Source organism: Artemia sp. Qi Xiang Cuo, chromosome 9 (assembly GCF_049724085.1).
Source record: "Artemia sp. Qi Xiang Cuo chromosome 9, ASM4972408v1, whole genome shotgun sequence".
In the NCBI taxonomy this organism is placed as follows: domain Eukaryota; kingdom Metazoa; phylum Arthropoda; class Branchiopoda; order Anostraca; family Artemiidae; genus Artemia; species Artemia sp. Qi Xiang Cuo.
Genome location: NC_142802.1, coordinates 54,500,235 through 54,521,697, shown reverse-complemented (window position 1 = coordinate 54,521,697; position 21,463 = coordinate 54,500,235). Strand labels below are relative to the sequence as shown.

The 21,463-nt window shown below is 36.5% G+C and overlaps 1 protein-coding gene across 1 annotated transcript in view; it reads right to left on the bottom strand.

Moving 5' to 3' along the window:
• Positions 1 to 11,623, bottom strand: part of Alas (5-aminolevulinate synthase) — a 93,377-nt gene extending 81,754 nt beyond the window's left edge. The window contains exon 1 of the mRNA XM_089094718.1: positions 11,508 to 11,623. The gene's annotated coding sequence lies outside the window, so the exon portion shown is untranslated. The remainder of the gene's footprint in view (positions 1 to 11,507) is intronic.
• Positions 11,624 to 21,463: the final 9,840 nt, after the last annotated feature.

Here is a 21,463-nt window from a genome sequence, read left to right as displayed (position 1 = left end):
AAAAAACTGTAGCGTAAAGAGCGAGGTATTGACTTGGGGGAGAACCCCCTCACATACGTTATAATTTCTGTTCGTTTTAAGTTCTAATATTCCTTCTTACATTTCAGTTGAAAAAACTTGTTTTTTTTTATTTAATTTCTGATCGTTTTTTAAATAATGCTTGGAAATCCGGCACCCCTTTCATAGAAATGTCTCTTCCCCCAAAGAAACATCCTCCACAGAAATATTATCCATAGTGACTCCCTCATCTAGCCCCCCCCCTCCAGAAAAAATCCTTCCTGAAAATGGTTGTATACTTCCCAATAACCAATAAATAATGCTGATAAGTCCGGCGCTCCCTTCATGGCAATTTCCCTTCCCCCATGAAAACTTCCTTCATGAACAGATCCTCCAACATAACCCACGACCCACCCTTACCTCCCACAACCAGCAAAAAAACCTCCTGAAAACTTCTGTATACTTCCCAATAGCCAATACTATATGTTAACATTGGGTGAAGTTCATAACTTTTAGCCCTCCCTCTGGGAACTTCGGGGGATTAAGTCATCCTAAAAGACATATTTATCGTATTTTCGACCATGCTGAACAAAATAGCAATCTCAAAATTTTGATCGGGTGACTTTGGGAAAAAAATAAGCGTGGGAGGGGGCCTAGTTGCCCTCCATTTTTTTTTGGTCACTTAAAAAGGGCAATAAAACTATCAATTTCCGTTCCAATGAGCCCTTCCACGATATTCTAGGACCACTGGGTCGATACGATCACCCCTGAGGGGAAAAAAAACACAAAAAAAAACAACAAAAAGAAACAAATAAACACGCATCCGTGATCTTTTTCTGGCAAAAAATATAAAATTCCACATTTTTGCATATAGGAGTTGAAACCTCTACAGTAGGGTTCTCTAATACGCTCAATCTGATGGTGTTATTTTTATTAAGGTTCTATGATTTTTAGGGGGTCTGTCCCCCTTTTTTTGAAAATCAGCCGAATTTTCTAAGGCGCGTATCTTTTGATGGGTGGCAGTGAACTTGACGAAAGTTATATATTTGAAATCAGCATTAAAATTTGTTTCTTTTGATATATTTATTGGTATCAAAAACCCGTTTTCTAGAGTTTCGGTTACCATTGAGCCGGGTCGCTCCTTACTTACAGTTCGTTACCACGAACTGTTTGATTCAATTTGATTTTGTTTATACTTTCCATGACTGTTCAAGACTCATATAGTTTTGCCATTTTTTTTAACTATGCCATTTTTTCTAACTAATCGTGTTGGTTTGTTATGAAAAGATTTTATGCCTTCCAGGCATTTCTATTTAAGCGGAAAACTGCACCTCAAACTTTGCGGAACTTGCATTTTCTTGCATGAAACACCAAAATATAATAAAATGTCAAGTTTCGGAGTGTTCCACCACTCGCAAGCAAGTGCTATTGGTATTTTTGAATCCGCATGGTCAATTACGCAGTAGGTTTTAGGCTTCTGCAGTGAAGTGATACCCAAACTCTTGTTTGTAGTTATTTTTATTCGATTCAAACTTGATTTGCATATTCAATTTAAGTTTCACTCGTTTTGAGATTTATTTATTCATTTACATTAATATATATTGTATGTTTGTTCGCATTGATTGTTGTTTAGTTTCTGTTCATTTTAAGATTCATTTATACTTTAATAGTGAAATATTTGTTTTCGTTTTAAGCTTGATTTTCATATTCAATCTAAGCATTACTCGCTTTAAGATCTATTTATTCATTTATATTATTACTTGTTGTATGTTTTTTGCTATGATTGTTTATTTCACTTCTGTTCGTTTTGGGTTTCGTTTATTCTTTAATAGTAATTTCTGGTCGTTTTGAGTTTGAATTTTAAAAGGTATTTGTATCTCCTGAGCTTAAGTTTAAAATGGCCTTTACTTTTCTTTGAAAAACTTATTTTCGGAAAGATTTTTTTTTAATTAATTTTTGTTCGTTTTTGATTGCAAAAAGTTTCAAGTTTTTATGGCATGGGGGGTGGGTGCTTACTGTCCAATTATTCTTGACTTTAAAAAACGGATCTAGAACTTGCAGTTTAAATCGAATGAGGCTTTTTTCAAAGTCTATATGATTACCTCTTTGATAAAAACCTTATATATGAACAATAGACGGCTTGCATAGCTTAGGGACAGCGATTAACAACAATGAATGGATTGAAAAAATAGCTTTAATAAGGGAGTTTTTACCATTTCACTTGCTGACACAAAGGGATCACGACTTTTTGGAATTGACCTTAATAAGATTTTGTCTGCCAAAGCAATTTTGCATCTATCACAGAGTATGTATTTTAACCTTATAATTGGATAATTATAATAGATTTCCTATGTGTTCTTCCCATACAAAACCCCTTCCCATAAGTTAAAAACCCCCTTTAATAAGTTATGCCCAAGGGCATAACTTACAACGCATACCCCGGGCCCTGGTGGGCTGTGTTAACACCAGAGTTTTTTTTTTATCAGAACTTTGAACTATTTTAACAAAATGTCTATCTCAAAATTTTTATCTGATGCATTTAGGGCGTGGAGGAGGGGGGGATAGTCACCCGCCAATCTCTTTTGCCTCTTAAAAAGTGAACAAGAACTTTCAATTTTCAGTCAAATGAGACCTCACCAAAGTTTATACAAGCATCCCTTCCATAAGAAATAATGGAAAGGATTCGGAGAATCCTTAAATTACAACTCTTGCCCTGAGGGCTGTGGGGGAGTTGTTATCCTCAAAGACCTAATTTCCAGAACTTTAAACTATGTTTAATAAAATGGCTGTCTCAAAATTTTGATTGGATGTGTTTGGGGAAAAGGTGGGCGTGACAGGGGGGTTAGTTGCCCTCAAATCACTTTCAACTATTGAAAAGGGCACTAGCCCTTTGAATTTCCAATTGAATGGGCCTTTTTCGAAATTTTTACGACAATGCCTTCTATAATAACCTAATATGCCCCTGGTGCATAAATTAACACCGTTTCCCTGGGGGTTGTGGTGGAGTGTCCTACTCAAGAATATATTTTCTATCTGGAGATCACCTATGCTGAACGACATAGCTCTCTCAAAATTTTGATTGGATGTGTTTGGGGAAATGATGGTCGTGGGGGGGGTTAGTTGCCCTCCAATCACTTTCTATTATTAAAAAGGACATTATTCCTTTGAATTTCCAATCGAATGAGCCTTTTTTGAAGTTTCTACAACAACACCTTCTATAAAAACCTTATATTCCCCCCCAGGTCATATCTTAAAACCCTTGCCCTGAAGGTTGTGGGGGAGTGTCCCACTCAAAAACATATTTTCTATCTGGAAATCAGCTATGCTGAACAAAACGGCTATCTCAAAATTTTGATTGGATGTGTTTGGGGAAATGATGGGCGTCGGGGGGGGGGGCTAGTTGCACTCCAATCACTTTCGACAATTAAAAAGAACACAAGCCCTTTAATTTCCAATCGAATGAGACTGTTTTGAAGTTTCTACGACAACACCTTCTATAAAAACCTTATATGCCCCCAGGGCATAACTTGAAACCCTTGCCCTGAGGGTTGTGGGGGAGTGTCATCCTCAAAATATATTTTCTATCTGGAAATCAACTATGCTAAACAAAATGGCTATCTCAAAATTTTGATTGGATGCGTTTGGGGGAATAATGGGCGAGGGGGGGGGGCTAGTTGCCCTTCAATCACTTTAGACAATTAAAAAGGGCACTAGCTTTTTGAATTTCCAATCGAATGAGCCTGTTTTGAAGTTTCTACGAAAACGCCATCTATAGAAACCTTATATGCCCCCAGGCCATAACTTAAAACCCTTGCCCTGAGGGTTGTGGGGGAGGGTCCTCCTCAAAAATATATTTTCTATCTGGAAATCAACTATGCTGAACAAAATGCCTATCTGAAAATTTTGATTGGATGTGTTTGGGGGAATAATGGGCGTGGGGCTAGTTGCCATCCAATCGCTTTTGACTATTAAAAAGGGCACTAGCCCTTTAATTTCCAATTGAATGAGCCTTTTTTGAAGTTTCTACAACAACGCCTTCAACAACGACGCCAACAACGCCAGGGTATAACTTAAAACCCTTACCCAAGGGTTGTGTGGGAGTGTCCCCCTCAAAAATTATTTTCTATCTGGAAATCAACTATGCTGAACAAAATGGCTATCTCAAAATTTTGATTGGATGTGTTTGGGGAAATGATGGGCGTGGGGGGCGGGGGGGCGGCTAGTTAAACTCCAATCACTTTCAACTATTAAAAAGTGCACTAACCCTTTAATTTCCAATCGATTGAGCCTGTTTTGAAGTGTCTATGACAACGCCTTTTATAAAAACCTTATATGCCCCCAGGGTATAACTTAAAACCCTTGCCCTGAGGGTTGTGGGGGAGTGTCCTCCTCAATAATATATTTTCTATCTGGAAAACTACTGTGCTGAACAAAATGGCTATTTCAAAATTTTTATTGGATGTGTTTGGGGAAATGATGGGCGTGGGGGGGGGGGCTAGTTGCACTCCAATAACTTTTGACTATTAAAAAGGGCACTAGCCCTTTAATTTCCAATCGATTGAGCCTGTTTTGAATTTTCTACAACAACGCCTTTTATAAAAACCTTATATGCCCTCAGGGTATAACTTAAAACCCTTGCCCTGAGAGTTGTGGGGGAGTGTCCTCCTCAAAAATATATTTTCCATCTGGAAATCAACTATGCTGAACAAAATGGATATCTCAAAATTTTGATTGGATGTGTTTGGGGAAATGATGGGGATGGGGGGGGGTTAGTTACACTCCAATAACTTTCGACTATTAAAAAGGGCACTAGCCCTTTAATTTCCAATCAATTGAGCCTGTTTTGAAGTTTCTACAACAACGCCTTTTATAAAAACCTTATATGCCCTCAGGGTATAACTTAAAACCCTTGCCCTGAGAGTTGTGGGGGAGTGTCCTCCTCAAAAATATATTTTCCATCTGGAAATCAACTATGCTGAACAAAATGGATATCTCAAAATTTTGATTGGATGTGGTTGGGGAAATGAAGGGCATCGGGGGGGGGAGTTGGGCTAGTTACACTCCAATCACTTTTGACTATTAAAAAGGGCACTAGCCCTTTAATTTCCAATCAATTGAGCCTGTTTTGAAGTTTCTACGACAACGCCTTCTATAAAAACCTTATATGCCCCCAGGGCATAACTTAAAACCCTTCCCCTGAGGGTTGTGGGGGAGTATCCTCCAAAATATATTTTCAATCTGGGAATCACTATGCTGAACAAAATGGCTATCTCAAAATTTTGATTGGATGTGTTTGGGGAAATGATGGGCGAGGGGGGGAGGGGGGCTAGTTACACTCCAATCACTTTCGACTATTAAAAAGGGCATAACTTAAATACAGGGTATTTAACTTAAAACCCTTGCCCTGAGAGTTGTGGGGGAGTGTCCTCCTCAAAAATATATTTTCCATCTGGAAATCAACTATCCTGACCAAAATGAATATCTCAAATTTTGATTGGATGTGTTCGGGGAAATGAGGGGCATGGGGGGGCTAGTTGCACTCCAATCACTTTCGACTATTAAAAAGGGCACTAGCCCTTTAATTTCCAATCGAACGAGCCTGTTTTGAAGTTTCTATGACAACACCTACAAAATCTTATATGCCCCCAGCGCATAACTTAAAACCCTTGCCCTGAGGGTTGTGGGGGAGTGTTCTCCTCAAAAACATATTTTCTATCTGGAAATCAACTACGCTGAACAAAATGGCCATCTCAAACTTTTGATTGGATGATTGTTGGGGAAATGATCGGCATGGGGGGGGGCTAGCTGCCCTTCAATCACTTTCGACAACTGAAAATAGCAGTTGCCCTCTGAATTTCCAATCGAATGAGCCTTTTTCGAAGTTTCTATGACAATACCTTCTATATAAACCATATATGCCTCCAGGGCATAACTTGAAACCCTTGCCCTGAGGGTTGTGGGGAAGTGTCCTCCTCAAAAATATATTTTCTATCTGGAAATCAACAATGCTAAACAAAATGGCTATCTCAAAATTTTGATTGGATGTGTTTGGGGGAATAATGGGCGAGGGGGGGGGCTAGTTGCCCTCCAATCACTTTCGACTATTAAAAAGGGCAATAGCTTTTTGAATTTCCAATTGAATGAGCATTTTTTGAAGTTTGTACGACAGCGCCTTCTATAAAAACCTTATATGCCCCCAAGGTATAACTTAAAACCCTTGCCCTAAGGGTTGTGGGGGAGTGTCCTCCTCAAAAATTATTTTCTATCTGGAAATCAACTATCCTGAACAAAATGGCTATCTCAAAATTTTAATTGGATGTGTTTGGGGAAATGATGGGCATGGGGGGGGGGGCTAGTTGCACTCCAATCACTTTTGACTATTAAAAAGGGCAATAGCCCTTTAATTTCCAATCAAATGAGCCTGTTTTGAAGTTTCTACGAAAACACCATCTATAGAAACCTTATATGCCCCCAGGCCATAACTTAAAACCCTTGCCCTGAGGGTTGTGGGGGACTGTCCTCCTCACAAATATATTTTCTATCTGGAAATCAACTATGCTGAACAAAATAGCTATCTATAAATTTTGATTGGATGTGTTTGGGGGAATAATGGGCGTGGGGCTAGTTGCCCTCCAATCGCTTTTGACTATTAAAAAGGGCACTAGCCCTTTAATTTCCAATTGAATGAGCCTTTTTTGAAGTTTCTACAACAACGCCTTCTATAAAAACCTTATATGCCCCCAGGGTATAACTTAAAACCCTTACCCAAGGGTTGTGTGGGAGTGTCCTCCTCAAAAATTATTTTCTATCTGGAAATCAACTATGCTGAACAAAATGACTATCTCAAAATTTTGATTGGATGTCCCCAACATCAAAATTTTGATGTTGGGGAAATGATGGGCGTGGGGGGGGGGGCTAGTTAAACTCCAATCACTTTCGACTATTAAAAAGGGCACTAGCCCTTTATTTTCCAATCAATTGAGCCTGTTTTGAAGTTTCTACGGCAACGCCTTTTATAAAAACCTCATATGCCCCCAAGGGCATAACTTAAAACCCTTGCCCTGAGGGTTGTGGGGGAGTGTCCTCCTCAATAATATATTTTCTATCTGGAAATCAACTATGCTGAACAAAAAGCTATCTCAAAATTTTGATTGGATGTGTTTGGGGAAATGATGGGCGTGGGGGGGGGCTAGTTAAACTCCAATCACTTTCAACTATTAAAAAGTGCACTAACCCTTTAATTTCCAATCAATTGAGCCTGTTTTGAAGTTTCTACAACAACGCCTTTTATAAAAACCTTATATGCCCACAGGGTATAACTTAAAACCCTTGCCCTGAGAGTTGTGGGGGAGTATCCTCCTCAAAAATATATTTTCCATCTGGAAATCAACTATGCTGAACAAAATGGCTATCTCAAAATTTTGATTGGATGTGTTTGGGGAAATGATCGGCGTGGGGGGGGGGCGGGGGGCTAGGTACACTCCAATAACTTTTGTCTGTTAAAAAGGGCACTAGCCCTTTAATTTCCAATCAATTGAGCCTGTTTTGAAGTTTCTACAACAACGCCTTTTATAAAAACCTTATATGCCCTCAGGGTATAACTTAAAACCCTTGCCCTGAGGGTTGTGGGGGAGTATCCTACTCAAAAACATATTTACCATCCTGGAATCAACTACGCTGAACAAAATAGCTATCTCAAAGTTTTGATTGTATGTGTTTGGGGGAATCATGAGTGTGGGGGGGGGGCAGTGGGGCTAGTTACGCTCCAATAACTTTCGACTATTAAAAAGGGCACTAGCCCTTTAATTTCCAATCAATTGAGCCTGTTTTGAAGTTTCTACGACAACGCCTTCTATAAAAACCTTATATGCCCCCAGGCCATAACTTAAAACCCTTGCCCTGAGGGTTGTGGGGGAGTATCCTCCTGAACAATATATTTTCTATCTGGAACTCAACTATGCTGAAAAAACTGGCCATCTCAAAATGTTGATTGGATGTGTTTGGGGGAATGATGGGCAGGGGGGGGGGGGCTAGTTGCCCACCAATCATTTTCGACTATTAAAAAGGGCACTAGAACTCTCAATTTCCAATCAAATGAGCCCCCTTTGAAGCTTCTACGACGACCCCTTCCATATGAAGTGCCTCTTTGAAAAAAAAAAAAAATAATAATAATAAAACATTGGAGCTGTATGGCCTTTACTATAGGCAACGCTACAGCGTTGCCTCTGATATACCAAAAAATTGTAGTCAATAGTATCCTCTGATATGCCAAAAAATTGTAGTCAATAGATTGTCTGAGTATAAACCATTTTCCCCACCCCATGCCCCCTCTAATATGCAAATACATAGGTAATGGTGATTTCCCCCTGTAATGTGCCTCCTTTTTAGCCAAATATATCTTTGTTAGGTTAGTGTCAACCTTGTTAAGGTATAATCCTAGGACCCTAGCTGAACATAAGGAAACATGTTAATAAAACAATTCTTGCTTCATAATATGAAGAATAATCAGAGATAACAGAGTTTGCATAGGGAGAACTTTTATCTTCACTTCTTTCATTGTTGTACAATTTTTTTCAACAAATTTCTGAAAAACAAACAAGGATTCAACTGCATTTTTTTTCAAACAATCTATCTATGTAATTAAACACCATCAGTGCCATCTAGTTATATTCTCACATCACATGTCAAGAGGCAAATAGTGATAAACTAGGTTAGGTTAGATGGCATTTGGGTATTTAATTATAAATGTTTGGCAAGACTTAGAGAATAGACACAAATATTTAGGAATGTGAGAGAAAAACTGGAAATACAAGGAAAGAAGTGAAGATAAAGATTCTCCCCATGCAAAATGTGTTAACTCTGATTATTCTGCATATTATGAAGTAAGAATTGTTTTGTTAACAAGTGTCCTTATGTTCAGCTAGCATCCTAGGCTTACACCATGGGTGCCCATAAGCTGAATTCCAGAAAGGGGGGGGGGGGGGCAAACCGGGTCTAATTGGCACTTTTAATGCTATATAATAGAAAGCTCAGAACAAAAATAAAAAACTAAGGCAGCATCATTCAGCCAGGGGGCAGGCGCCCTGGCCCCCCTTATGGGTGCCCATGGCTTACACCTTTGTTAAAACCAGTTTACCTGTAAATTGAATTGACAGTGACAAATTTGAGAATCAATAAATGCATGGGAAACATATAATATAGCCCATCCTGTATATTTGGATAAGGGTAGAAATGATAGATTAGGTTAAGTTAGGTTTACTCATAAATTAAATCAACAGTGACAAAATCAAGAATCAATAAATGCATTATGAAAATATACAATATACTATATATTTGGGTAAGGTTAAAAAGGATAGACCTAGGATATTTACTGTCACTTACAGGGTTTAAAATCAAATTTATATCAGAAGCAATTAGTATAGGACTATCCAGAAAAAGCATAAAAAGATGCAGTACAATGACTAGTATATTCACCTTGATTATACCTCAGTAACAGCCCAGTAATTGTCTAAAATAAAAAACACACTTGAGAACTTGTATTGCAAATACCAGTTTTTTTTTCATGCAGTCTATACCAGACAATAACCTTCAGCTCATTGAGAAACCACATTATAGCTTTTTTTTGTTAAATATTTAGTTGGTATTTTGGTTAGGCTAGGTTATTTTAGGTTATGTGCTCTGGGTGGCCCCCTTCCATAATTCTTTGTGGTAGTTTTCCTAATGGAAAGGGGTTAGGTTAGAAAAATGAGACTTTTGGGAATGGGTCTACAGGCTAAAGTATGTCCAGGGAAGGCATTTTGAAGTACCTACTTCTACTCCTTCCCCCTCTAGAGGGTCCTGAAATTTGCCTACATGACAGGTCTATAGGCTACCTACCCATTGAAATTTTGACAAAAGAACATTCTACCTTAATTTTCAGTTATCAGTTTCTTTTTCTCTGGCATTAGTTCTGAAAATGCAATTCATGTTATTTGAGTAGCAGGGCCGTATCTAGGATTTTTGTTCAGGGGGGGGGGGGTTACTAATTTTATACTTTTTTAGGGGGGGTACTAATTTTTGACTCAGTTTTTGACTAATTTTACTGATTTTTACCTAGGTTTTACTAATTTTCGACTTATTTACAAGTCGGTCAAAAAAATTTTTTTTGGGGGGGGATCAAACCTGGTAAACCCCCCCCCCCTGGATACAGCCTTGTTGAGTAGAATTTTGGGTCAATATATACCAAATCATATTATTGAGTTTCAAATAAAGTGAATACACCATTCAATGCCTTTTTTTATGCTGATTACGAATCTAATAAGCATTTCTATAAGAAATTAATTTCAGCCCCCCCCTCTATATAGGCTATATCTAACCTAACCCTGACTTGGCCTATATAGGGGTCAATATCTACCAAATCATATTATTGAGTTAGGACTAAAGTGAATGCACCATTTAATGTCTTTTTTTATTCTGATTATGAATATAGACTAATAAGCATCTCTATCGGAATTGAAATTCAGCCCCCCCCCCTATGTACGCCAATTCAGGGGTAGGGTAGGTATTGTCTCTATTGGGGGGGGGGCCGAAATTCAATTCCAATAGAAATTATTATTATATTTGTAATCAACATAAAAAAAGGCATTAAATGGTGCATTCACTTTATTTGAAACTCAATAATATGATTTGGTATATATTGACCAAAGTACGTCCCAGGCACCATTCGATGCCTTTTTTTAGGCTGTTTATGAATATAATAAGCATTTCTATCGGAAATGAATTTCAGCCCCCCCCCCCCTATACAGGCCCATACAGGGTTAGGTTTGTTATCGCCTATATAGTGGGGGGGGGCGAAATTAATTTCCTATATAAATTATTATTATATTAATAATAAGCCTAAAAAAAGGCATCAAATGGTGGATTCACTTTATTTGAAACTCAATAATAGGCTATTATTTTGTAGATGTTGACCGAAATTCATTTCCAATAGAAATGCTTATTATATTTGTAATCAGCATAAAAAAAGGCATCGAATGGTGGATTCACTTTAGTCCTAACTGAATAATATGATTTGGTATATATTGACCGAATTTAGAGCCATATTAATGTTTTTTTTTCAAAATTTAGGAAATGTATTTGCATATCTTTAAAACATTATTAATTGGGATTGAGCAAAGTTTTGAAGCTGAAAACAATTTTATTGTACTTCAATTAAGCAAAAGATTTATTTTGCAAAGTTTCACTTTTAGGCCTATAACACACAAATTTTTAAAGGTCATCAAAGGTCAGGACCCTCTAGAGGGAGAAGGAGTGGAGGTAGGTACTCAAGAGAGCTAAAAGTAGCTAAAGTAGAATTTTACCGTGTGTTTTATATAATAGACAAGTACCAGTAGCCCTATAAGAATTCAAAATTTAACAAATTTGAAAATAAACCAGGTGACTTAGCCTAGTCTAGCTTGTTTCTGAGGAGATGAATGTGAAAGTAGGCCTAATCTTAGGCTAAACAACGAACTTATTGATTAAATACTAACTTTTCCCTCCTTTTGTCTTCACGTTTTCTTTTTTCTCTTATGTAAAGGGTTGAGTATCCCTTTCTTGATTTTTTTTTCTTATTCCTACGGTAGCAGAGTTGCCAATTGCAATAGTAAATACTCTAGTATATTTAATAGATTAAACTTTTCAACCTGAAAAAATCCTAGTTCAAAACTTTTTTTAGAGTAAAAGGCAATAAAATCTTTAGGTTTTCTCAACTATCTTTTAGGACATCCTGAAAAAAATTATTCTGAAAATACTGACAGAATCTTTAAAGGATATTGTCAAAATTTCATGTGTCTGAACCTAGCACTTATTATTTAAATGACGTTCAGAGACTCGACTCAGTCTTGGACCAAGTCCAAAACTCTTTGTTGAATCTGACTGGTCAAAAATCCGCAGTTGTTACACTTCCGCACTTGATCTAGCACTCAATCCAAAGTTAAAAGTAGATCTATTGAATTAAAAGGTCAGCAAGAACAAGCCAAAGCACGCATTACAAGGATCAACGGGTGCATTTTTAGAAAAAGCATTTGGAAATTTTTCCCATCCAGCGAGCTAAGAATGAAACATTTTATGCTCTTCCTCTTAGTTTTCCGTTAAAGTTTGTCGTAGGATAGCAACTTGAAATTTTGGGTCATTAGAAACTTTTCTCTGCTAGGTAGATTATTTTTAACTAGTGACCACTGTGTATCAGTTTAAAACAAAAAGTATAAGAAACTTAGAAAAGTGGAAAATGACACTTGTATTGAAAAGGGGATTCACCAACGTCTTATAGTATTTGGCGACATTGTTTGACCGAAAAAATCTGCATATTTGTTTTTTTTTAGGTTTTTCAAGCTACCTAGTCCTAATTTGTGCAGACCAGATTTTTATTTAAATAATGCTGGTAAAAAATATTTATCCCTGCTTGGTAATAGAAGAAATTGTGGTTCAATCTGAGCTGCTACAGGGCCTGGTGGGGCTGCATTCAAACGTGAAGAACAAATAGAAGAATTTTTTTGGAAATTTACTACTTTTCAGATGAAGTCGCGAGACGCTAAGCTGTTATTCGTGCAATCAAGTTTTAATTTACATCTTCTCATTTTACACTTTCGAAAATACAGCTCCGCTCTAACAAGTCTCCCATTCTTTTTGGTCCAGACTTTAAAGTGAAAACAACGTTTGCGCCAACTATGACAAATTATGGAACTTTATAAACCTGGATGGTCAGATCGCTTCACGTCCCAAGTTCAATAAGCTTATTGCTATTGATGTTTTTAATTTTTGGCGTTCAATAGACAATAGTAAATACTGAATTATGTGCAAGCAATTATTTGTTGTTTTTTTTCTTCAGAACTTAAAAACCCACAATTCTTCTTTTACAGATAAAAAACTCTTGGAATTTTCATCTAACAGTATAAACTAATAGTCCCTTTGGTTAGTTTAGAAGGTTCTATGGCCTTGCAAGATTTTTTTCTATGAAATTCAGTTTGATGTTCAATTCGTGTTCAACAGACCCCACAAATACGCTTATCCAATAAGTTATGGCAGTTAATTGCAATCAGTTGCAATTAACTCTGCTGAAGAATGGACTGAGCTTTGAACTCCATGAAAACATTTTGACTTCATACGCTGCCATGAGACAGAAGTTACTTTAGATGAAACCCGTGTACAATGAGCTTATTGCAATTCATTTTTGTATTTTGTGGCGTTCAATAGGCAATTTCAATTATTAATTTGCGTTCAAAAGCGCTTATTGAATTCTATTTAGTAAATTATTTGCTTTTTGTACTTCTAAACTCAATAAGCTGCAGCTTATTCTTTGCTAGATAAAAAATGTTAGTGTATTTATCTATCTGGAAAAATGTCCTGTAGTGGTTAAGTGGTTTTGGTCTCATCTTTGTAATACTGGGCTCAGAGTTTGAACTCAGCTATAGCAGCACACTGAAGGGTTCAGAATTGAATTCTAATGGTGAAGCTATGCAAAAGTGCCTCCAATCCAAAGAAGAAGAATGAGAAGTATAAGGATAAATTAAAAATACGTCCTGTTAGAACCTTTCTTAAAATATTTCATGGAGCTGTAAGATTTTTAACTTTAATGATTTTTACAATCATTACAACCAGTTACAATTCTTGTATCATCCATTTTGTGAAGAAAATACTACCTTGCTGAACGAAGAACATCAAAATCTGAAACAAATTGGTTACCTACATACGGAAAAAACGAAGCTGTCTAATACCCAGGCTACACTATATAGTCACAATTCTCGATAATATCAAAATTGCGCGAGACTACTATGCCAATTATGTTCACCGTTCGTAATTTTCCGAGTTGAATATTGTTCAACTTTCAAGCATAAAATTTTTGACTGACCAATTATAGTCGATATTTAAGGCATAAGTTTTTGAAACTAGAAAAAACGGAAGCTTGGGAAAGCAAATTTTCTATCTGTAACATAAATATGACTAAAGTTAGGAGGACGTTGGATTAATAGATAACAGTTGCAACCAAATGAGTGTTGGTGCAAACTTCTTAAGCCATGTTCTTGCAATTTTCATTGCCAGAGCATTTGATTCGTGTATTTTTGCTCAGCTTTTGGTAGAAGCTTTAAAGAAAGGGGTTGACTTCTGAGTTATAAGGTGTCTTCGATACATGTATAAACATCTTCGTGCCAAAATGAAGCGCAGTTCAGAGCTTTTTAATGTGCTAAAGGGCGTTAGACAAGGAGGTCTCACTTCCCCCGCGCTTTTTAATAATTCAGTCATTCCAGGTTTAAGTTCTATTCAGTCCACCTGTATTTATGGGGGTTTAGACGTCTCTTTACTTGCATATGCTGATGATATCCTAAATCTGAGTCGCACTTTCACTGGTTGTGAGAGCACTTTTTCGAAATTAAAACTAGAATATCAGTAGATTGGTTTAAGTTTTAATGTGGATAAAACTGTGGCTGTCGGTTTCAACCTCAAAAGATACTCTGAGAAATCCCTCTAACTTACTGAAACTTGTATCCTCTTCTCTAAAAGACTTATTTATCTGGGAATTCCCATTGGAAATTCAATTAAGGAAACTATTAAGCTTGCCATTCAAAATATTAAAAAAAAGACAAGGTTAGCTTATGCGTCACTTGTCTCTAACGTTACATACCTTAGTCGTTTCCATCTTTCTAAACTTTATTGTAGTCTGACTGCGAATCATCTTCTTGCTCTGTCTCCTATTTGGCAATTTTTTCATGCTTCAAAAAAAAAACTTGTTCATCGGATTTATTTTAAACTTGCTAAATTCCTTTTACATATGCACCCTTGGACTAGTAACTCTTTTTTGTCCCAAAAATTTAAGCTCATTTTCCCTTCGACAACTACTGATAAAAGAGTAAAAGATTTTAAATCTTCCGCCAGTAAACTAAATAATGATTGGTCCTCTTTATTTTTATGATTTTTTTTGTCTTCTGATTTATATCTTATCTTGTGATTATGATATATGATTTGTGATTATGTCTATTATTAATATGATTGGAACTGCTTATTTTTGTTCAGTGTATAATTTTTCTTGTCTTTTTTCTTTTATTTCTCTTATGTACTCTGTCATTAGGGGACTTGCGCCATTTTTTGTTTTGACAGGTTATAAATAAACTGAATTCAATTGAATTTTCTTTTCTAAAATACACGTGTGATGTTAAAATCATGAAAAATCTCATGTCATTCACACAATCCGGCTTTTTTTTATCGACAGATGTGACTATGAGGTGGCTCGGACATACGGTTCCTAGGAATGCCTCTTTAAGGAACCTGCTAAATCTTATGAAGATGTTGTCAAAGACTGGGATTCCTTTACCTTATTTTAGGGCCCACTAAAAAAAATAATAGTGCTGGAAGCTGGAACCACGGTTTTCTCCGAATTACGACAAGCAGTGGCCTAAGTCATTAGCGAGGATACCTTAAATATCTGTGCAAAAATAACGCCTCAGATACTCGGAACGCTAGAATAATACTGGAAACGGAATCTCAACAAGCTTTGCATTCAACTGTGTCTTTTTCTTCCTGGTAAGTCTGAATTTACAAAATATACACGTAAAAAAACAACTAAAATTACCTCAAATGATCTTGAATAATGGTCCTAATTTGAGTAAACTTAAAAAAAACATGTGGACATTACAAACTCGAATCCAGATATAGCGGAACTACTTAAAATGGTAATAACTTTCAAAATTTAACCGTACTTTATAAAAAGGTAATATCTCAGTGTAACATTAGAGTTGAGTGGTCCAGTTTCTAATTTTGATTCAACATGTTTTCAGAATAAGGTTTTTGATGACCCGCTATGAGGACTAAGTTAATATTATTTGCCGTACAAAGGGCCAGAATCAAAATCTATAGGACCTCAAATTTGTTCCTGTTGTAATGGAAACCACTTTTATGAGAATTAACCTAAACTACCTTTAGCAGCTCATCATTTGTACCTCACCATAAAAAAAATTAAGCACAAGTCTCATACATCCTTTGAAATGCTGAAAGACCCTGTTGGTCGTCAAATTAAATAAGAACCGTCTAAAAATATATTTCTCTCTTAAGTAGTGCTAATTAAATGTCAACAACCTGTATTGTGCTTCTCTAAATTAGTGCAAATTAAGTACATAAAATCTTCAATTCACAAAGCTATGTCCAGAATCTCCTCTGTATGTACTGTCAATGCCGAGAGACATACTAGGTGGTGGATTAGAGCTGATTCTTTTGAGAAGTGAATAGCACCACCCGAAATGGTTAGGAAGAAGGCACATGACCAATCTGTGTAGAGAAAGATGACGGCTCATATAAGAGCTCATTGAAATGATTTTCTTGTGAGAATAAAAAATGTGACGGTGGATTCTATCGTAATCTTAGACAAGAAGTCTTTATTATAAATGGCGAGAACGAGGTTAGTCGTGAAAAATTAGAGGAGAAAACAATGAAAACAATTTCAATGTAGGCATTGGGTCCTGACGGGATCTTGATTTTAGTTAAAAAAAAATATTAATGTGACACAACCTGTTATGTTGAAAATTACAAACTCTGGATTACAGTTATCATATTTCCCTAAGGAATGAAAAGAAGAAAAAATTGTTGTCACTAGTAAAAAGAATAAGATATAGATCTCTTCTTCCTGTAGATGTATTATCTAATTCTATTATCTATTATCCTATTATCCTATTACCTAATGCTGGAAAAATCTTTGAAAGATAAGTTTCGAAAAAACCTGAAATCTCGTTGTGAGATGCTTTGGGGTCTCCGCTCCGTCATAAGCTCCATAGTCTGTTCCTATCCACGAAAGGGAAATCATGCTTGCGTGACTTCATATTGGTGTCAGGGTGCACCTTTCACGGGTTTCCCCAATAAGAACCGTGATCGAAGAAAGTGCTGCAGGATGACCTTGAGGAGTGGCACCCCTCAAGAAAATTATAGCCTGAAAATGACATAGCATTTGCAATGGATTCTATGCAGTGGATTGAGAGAAAATTCTGCTGTGTTTCGTGTCTGTTTTGCCGGGATGAAAAACCTCTTCCTAGCTAAGGTATCTATTATGGGCTGCCTACCTATAGCATTATAGTGTTTGTACACATGAATATATAACGAGTCAGAGGTAGTAGACTTGAGACTGCTTGTGCATGATTTCAATTCTTGTTGATATAAGAGCATCCCCAAGTGTGGAAAATCACGTCATGACCTATATGGACCCCGGATTGCACAATACTGGAGGTTCCGGGGACTTCTTGCTGTCTGATTTAAAGTCGGCTTAAGCGCTTAGTTTGAGAAAATGAATTATTCCCTATCTTGTACCGGTTTGGGACCTGTACTGGTACTGGTAATAAATTCAAGATTTAAACAATAGGGAATTTGCAACTTGGAATGTTTCAACGTTAAACAAAAAATATTGTATTGACATTTTTACTGACGAATTTAAACGTTTTGAAGTGGACTTGTTAGAAGTTTCAGAAACTCATGTCCCAGGGGTAGGAAGCATGAAATTGGGTGATACAGAATTTATTTATTCAGGCAGGAAAGATGGGGTGCACAGAGAGGGAGTAGGCCTCATTACGAATAAGGAAGCTGGTAAGTCACTCAGATGAATCTTACTGACAGCTACAGGAAGACATGCAATGATTTATCTGATTAAATGGACCATAAGTTAACATGACACTCAGCTGACGGTAAGACGGCCAACCGTATTTATTATGTTATTGCAAATAGAAGACAGGCAGAATCAACACAAGATACTAGGATATATAGGAGTGATGTTATTGATGATAAAAGTAAAGATCACAATCTACTAATGTGCAGGGTTAATATAAAGCTGAACATTAGATAAGGTAACTACCTTCTGGGAAGTTGTGACGTTGATATTAAACTTGAATATTAAACTAAAGAATCTAAAATTGGACAATGTAGAAGGTGGATGAAATAATCTTAGGAGGAAAGTTAGAAATGCAGCTAAAAATATAAGTGGAAAAGCTTTAAGTTCAGTTGAGAAGAAAGGGGCTTGTGCTAGAGGTATTTGAGTGACAGACAACACGAAAATAAGAAGAATTTAAGAAAAGTTGAGAAAGAATCAAATATGAACTAAGGGGGTGTCAAGAACACCTTCTTAGGTGTTACGGAGTGGACGTGTTATGAACTAAGGAGGCTATGGATAAAGTTTATGAAAATCTATAAGATGCAGCGAGACTGCATAGCAGTCAAATATTGCATCTGATCTTAAAAAACCGAGAGGGAATAGTCAATCCGGACTTGTCCCATTTAAAGGTAAGACTGGGACTGGAACTGGTGATAAATAAAGAATTAAAAAGAGATAGGCAGATCATTTTGATAATGCGCTAAACCACGATAGAGTCACAGGAAAAGATATAGAAAAGAATGAAAAAGTTTCATTTTGTGAGGGAGAAACCGAAACAACACTAAAAGGATAAAAAAAAATAAGGCCCTAAGTACTGGTAGTATCGTAAATGAGTTTTTTAAATATGGTGGTTGTGAAGTTAGATATAGATTATTGAAGTATGATTTAAAAAAGGGGAAACTACCTAGCAATTTTGGGAAAACTTTAATTAGACCCCTCTATAAGAAAGGTGATCAGAGTTAGTGTGACACTTATAGATGTATCAGCTTGGTTTCTGTAGGAACCAAATTACCATGAAGATCCTTTTCGACTTAAGTTTTAAGAGCAGATAAAGTTTTAAGAGCAGAACAGTGTGGTTTTAGAAGGGGTGTGAATGCTTCGACTAAATTTTCGTTCTTAGATAGATCATTGAGAAGTGCCTGAGTCATTAGACTGAGTCCTGAGTGAAAGGCTTGAAGTGAACTGAAGTGCCGGAGTCCTTGTGTTTAAATGCAAGCATCTGATTCAGCCGATAGAAGAGCCTTAGCAAAGTTCCTGTCCTTGTATGTCATACCGGATAAATACATTCAAGTAATTAGAGCTATTTACGAGAATAACATTGCTTTGTTTAAGGTAGGAAATGAAGTTAGAACCTGGTTTCTTATGAAATCAGGAGTTAAGCAGGGTGGTTATCCACATTTTTATCGATCATTTTGATGGACTTTGTCCTATATAACACGTCAAAGGCTATGGGAGAGCATGGAAATCAGATTGGAGGATAAAGCACTTTTTCAAAATTAGACTGTGTTGATGATTTATTCCGCTCTGGTGATATCGATGATATTTAGGTATGATGAATGAATGAAGTTTTGAGGGCTCAAGGAGTAAGAATAGGCTTGAAAATTGATGTTAAGAAGATTGAGTCGCTTAGACTGGGAATACGGGAAGGTGAAGAGGTAATGTTTCGTAGCGAAAAGATCATTCACGTGGAGAGCTTCACATCCCTAGGTAATATTATTAATAAAAATAGTGGATGCAGTGAAAATGAATAAAGTGGAATAGCCGAGCCCCGTGGTTTAAAAAAAAAACGGTTCTAGAAATATTTCAGTTGAAATATTTCTGGAAGAAGAAGAAGACAAGTCTGCAAACCAAGATTAGAAAATTTTAAGCTCCACTGATGATGCTGGTCAAGTATGGCTCTAAAACGTGTTTGCTTTGAAAGAGATAAGGTTTATTAGAGGTTTTCTAGAAGAATTGGCAAGAGGGGTACATATCCAGATAGTCAAAGGGCATGGGATGTTTAATAATTTTTTTCTTCACATTATTGGGGGGGGGGGTAACTGCCTTCCCCTTGCCACCCCCAAACAACGCCCATGCTCATCATTGCAGAAGAAACAGCTTGTTTCTTTAATCAGTTTGAGTATTCAACAAAGAATAAATCCAGGTAATCGAAAGAATTCAAAGACCATTTTCCTTGTTAATTGCTATTGCTTAGCCAGTAATGGGAACCACTATAATAGAAAAAAGTGGGCAAACATAGACTAAAATAGAATTAACAAAGAGAAACAGAGAACTAACATAGATTAAGATGAGTTAACATAGAGAAACAGAGAAAGGACAAAGAAAAAGGGAGTTAACATGAATTGTAAAAATAAAACAAGGGAACCAACATAGACGAATAGAGAATAGAACTATAGAAACAAAGACTTGACACAAAAGAAAAGAGAGTGAAAATAGTGAAGCAGAGAGCTAACATAGAGAAATAAAGTTAATATAGAGGAACAGAGAGTTATCATGGATAGACTAAGGATTGACATAGAGAATTTAGCACTAGAAACTACTGGTCATCAATGCTTGGGTCAAAAAGCAAGTGGAAAAGCAACTTGATATTGAAGAAGTACTGCCACGACAATTGTCAGAGTTGACCTTATGTCACTGGTTTGATTGTTCTAACCTTATATGTCAAAGTATATAAAGTGCCCTTTGACAAAACAATTCTTTGACAAGCAGTTTAAACTCAACGTATAACAATGTACTTTTAAGCTTCGAAAAGGTGCAACTCTGAAAGAATTTCTGCTTTCATAAGCTAGTGACAAAATATAATAAAATATTAAATACCTGCGAATATTTTCTATATAATATAACCACTGATAAAATATTAATTTTAGAAATCGAAAGGGTGCATATAACAACACTGATGCTAACTTTCTTTGTTTAGGCAACAGCACAAGATATTGTAAAGCACAGAATCATATTTAAGCATGAAAATCGCTACTAGCCAGCCATAGTGAATGGAAGATATTCATGAAATTAGATCCTAAACCATTTGAAACATTATTTCAACAAGTCATGAGATTAGAAAAATTGAGATGAACTTAAGGAATCCATATTTCAATTCTTAAGATCAGAAAAGGGTCTACAATCAAGTAAAAACTTATAAAATAAAACGATAAAGGTCATTTTGTTCCCTACCATCCCTAAACTTAGACCTGAATTTCTAGTAGACGATTTCGATAAGAAAATGGCCGAAATAGACATGGCTATAAGAACCAATAGGAGAGACATTCGAAGAAAAAGATCAATAGATGACGTTAAAAATTCTCATATTGACATATTGTGATTTTGCCAAGAAATTTCTGTTTTAGGAACTGTCATACTATGATAGCAATTGACTATGGATCACAACCAAGCAATTAAGCCCGAATAGAAGAACAAGTGACATCTGTCGTCACAACTTACCACAAGTTATAGCATACCGCCAGGTAAGACGAGTGATTCCATTTATTATATATTGTCGCTTACCCGTCACGTAGAACATGTGATTCTGCTTGGAAATCTCTGTTTTAGGAACTTGCTTACTATGATAGCAATTGAATATGGATGACAACCAAGCAACAAAGCCCGAATAGAAGAACAAATAACATCTATCATCCCAATTTATCAACCAATGAAGAGTACTCAACACACCAATGAAGCCCTAGACGACGAATGTCAAGATGATGACCAGAGTTACCCTAATCAGTAGAAATTTAACACCGGCAATGATCCCATCAGAGACTGACATTTCTCACACTTTAATCACTATCAAAATAACCATCCTATGAACCCCCCCTCCCTCATGGATAAAGT